Below are 3,388 nucleotides of genomic sequence, written 5' to 3'. Positions count from 1 at the left end.
GAGAACCAAACACAGGTCCTCTGCCGGAATAGCAAACCTTCTGATCTCCTGAGTCATCTCCCCACAAGACACTCTGGGTTTTGGGGGTTTCTGTTGTCTCATCAACTTCTCATACTTAGGATTTTGTTAGTATCTTCTCTCTCAATGAGCGTTCAGTTCAAGTAAGAGCATGATTCTCCTTCCCAACCAGTGGCTTGTAGCATCTCGACCCTTTGTTTTATCTCTCAGTTTTTGGGTGAATCCGGCCTACCTGATCTGTGTTATGTTCTGCTGTCCATTGCTTTGGAAGGTACTTCCTTCCCTTCCTGAGCACTACTTAGCTGGCTAGGTTGCCTGAAGTATCTGTAACTCTTTTATCTTTGGAATGTAGGAATTCATAGTGATAAACATTCTCATTGGTGTGATTTAAACTGTTTGTTAAAAGGTCCCGTTGTGTTTCAACGAGAACCTGGCGATGGAGCAGGGCAGAGAGACCTTCTACTGTGACGAGGACACATTTGGCAATGTCTATCAAATGATGACAACTCTGGGACGAGGAGCCTTTGCCACAGTCAAACTGGCCTTTCACGTGCCCACTGTCAGCTACGTGGCTGTGAAGATTCTGGCAAATGGGAAGGGGAACTGTGCCCGGAACAACAATGAGGTCGATATAATGAGATCCCTCGTTCATCCGCACATAATCAAGTTCTTTCAGGAGGTGCAGACACGGGAGATGACGTATCTCATAATGGATTACGCCTCAAAGGGGGACCTGTTGCGTCAGATTCGCAAACCGGGAGGCTTACAGGAGTGCGAGGCTCGAAGGCTGTTTGCACAGGTAGTACAGGCAGTGAAGTACTGCCACGACAACTGTATCGTCCACAGGGACATTAAAGCGAATAACATCTTGATCGACGCCTCTGGGAATGCCAAGCTCTGTGATTTTGGCCTGGCAGTCAGAGTTGTCCCTGGGACAAAACTAAAGCCTTTCTGCGGCACTCTGGCCTACTGTGCCCCGGAACTCTTCGGAGTGGAGCCATAACGATGGCTATGCCAGCGATGTGTGAAACTTAGGCGTGCTCCTCTACTACATGGTGGCCAGGCACCTTCCATTCCAAGTGAGCTCTTTTAGGGGCTTGAAGCAGCAAATTTTGGCTGCAAATTTCAGCGTTCCTCATCATGTCCCACTTGATATTTTCAACGTCATCGTGGAAATCTTCATGATCAGCCCCAACAGGAGGCCCACCATCAGTCAGATCCTGAGGCGCCCCATGATCAGGGACAGCCAGGCACGGGCATCCATCCAGAGTCTCCCAGGCACCCCGAGCCCTAGCATTGTCGGCACCATGGCAGGCATGGGGTACCAACGTGAAGAAATGATTGAGTGTCCAGAAGACCAAAAATTTAATCAGGTGATGGCCACATTCCTGAGTCTGCAACACCAGGCACCCAGGGGAGACTGCTGCCATCACCGGGTGAAACCCACAAAACCCATGGAGCCAGGCCTTGTCCTCAGCCTGGCGGATCTTCACACCTTTTCTGGGACCCTCAGGAGAGCTGCTGAGCCTACTCCCCCAACCTTCATCGTGCCATCTGAGCCCCAGGAGAAAGAAGATGAGAATTCCAGGCAGGGTGGCAGAAAGCATAGCGTGCCCGCCACCCTGTGCTGACAGCCTAGGAGGATCCACCTTGTCCACCTTATCCACCTGTGCTGTCCTGTGGCTGATTCCCTCATGAGCAGCAGCCTGGACAGCAGCAAGAGTTTCTCACAGTCGAAGATCGGGTTGTGTGGTAGCCTGACAGCGAGTGCCAGCCATCCTGCTCTCTGTACCACCCTCTTGGAGCAGACCACAGTGAGGCTGCAAATAACGCAGAGAAACTCTGGAGCTCGCTGGGGACGGCTCTGCGTGTAACCCCCAAAGGCTCCTCCCTTGGGGAAACACTGCAGGAAGGACACACAAGATAGGAAGAGGCCATCAGCCATGGTCAGCCCCAGGATGCTGGGCCACCTTTCTCCCAAAACCAGAGCCGTCACCGCTGGAAAAGGGTCAAGAAAACCATTGTCAATTGCTTCCGACACCTATGTTGCTGCCTGCCTCCTGCAGAGAGAAACCATGGCTCCCATGAGAACCAGGCTCCACAGTCAGGGGATCCTAGAGCCACCCACAGAACCAGGTGAGCACCTTCTCACTTCATCTGATTTGTACTTTTCCTCCTGTTCTTTGTGACAAATGATGCCTGTGTCCACTCATAGCACACTGTGAGCGTAACAACCTGTCACTTCAGAAAGACCAGGGCTTCTTCCTCCTCCTCCTCCTCCTCCTCCTCCTCCTCCTCCTCCTCCTCCTCCTCCTCTTCGTCTTCTTCTTCTCCTTCTTCTTCTTCTTCTTCTTTTCTTCTTCTTCTTTGGTATTTTGAGAGAAGGTTTCTCTGTAGCTTTGGTGGCGGTCCTGGAACTAGCTCTTGTAGACCCTGCTGGTCTTGAACTCACAGAGATCTGCCTGCTTCTGCCTCCTGAATGCTGGGATTAATGGCGTGCGCCTCTAACACCAGACCATACAGGGCTTCTTTTTTCTGCCTTTCAGTTTTTTTATTCCTTTCTCTTTTTTTCTTTTTCTTTCTTTTTTTTTTTTGTTTGTTTTTTTGGTTTTGGTTTTGTTTTCTGGTTTTTGGATTTTCATGTTGTCAAGACTGGCCTTGAACTCACTATAGAATGAGGCTGGTCTTGGTTTTCTTGCATCCATTTCCTCAGTATTTTGAGTTCAGACATGTGGCAGCAGCCTAGCTTGTGTTTATGTGTGTGTGTACGGGTGGTCATGCATGTGTGAAAGTGAGGGAATCTTTGGGGTGTCTTCCTCTTCTCTCCCCAGCTTACATTTTGAGACAATGACTCTCACTGAACCTGGCGCTCACAGACTGGCTAGGCTGCCGGCGAGGAGCTTCAGGGATCCGCCTGTCCCCACTGTCCCCAGCTTTTACATGGTGGAAGGAATCTGAACTCCAGTCTTCATGCTTACACAGCAGGCATTTTACTGACTGAGGCTTCTCCCTCGCCCCTCTTTCCAGCCTTTGCAAAGTCTGAAGTTGCTTCTAAATAAGAAAGTGTTTTAAAACTGAACTGTATAACTGGGCGGTGGTGGTACAAGGACTTGGGAGGCAGGCCGAGGCAGGCAGATTTCTGTGAGTTCAAGGCCAGCCTGGTCTACAGAGTGAGTCCTAACTGCTTCCATCGCTACTTAGATACCATGTCTTTAAAAAGCAAAAATACGTAGATAGATAAAATAAAATAAAAAAGCTCCAAATTTAGACCACACTAGATAGTGGCCCACTGCCTCTTGAGTGGTAGGATTGCACGATTGTGCTACCACACCCGGCTTTATACAGAAACTTTGAAGGGCTCAGTGGGGGA

The 3,388-nt window shown here is 49.8% G+C and overlaps 1 pseudogene; it reads left to right on the top strand.

Moving 5' to 3' along the window:
• Positions 1-454: 454 nt before the first annotated feature.
• LOC130888422 (sperm motility kinase-like) lies at positions 455-1,649 on the top strand (annotated as a pseudogene).
• Positions 1,650-3,388: the final 1,739 nt, after the last annotated feature.

This window comes from Chionomys nivalis, chromosome 17, assembly GCF_950005125.1.
Source record: "Chionomys nivalis chromosome 17, mChiNiv1.1, whole genome shotgun sequence".
Lineage (NCBI taxonomy): Eukaryota > Metazoa > Chordata > Mammalia > Rodentia > Cricetidae > Chionomys > Chionomys nivalis.
This window is presented reverse-complemented; position numbering and strand designations above follow the sequence as displayed.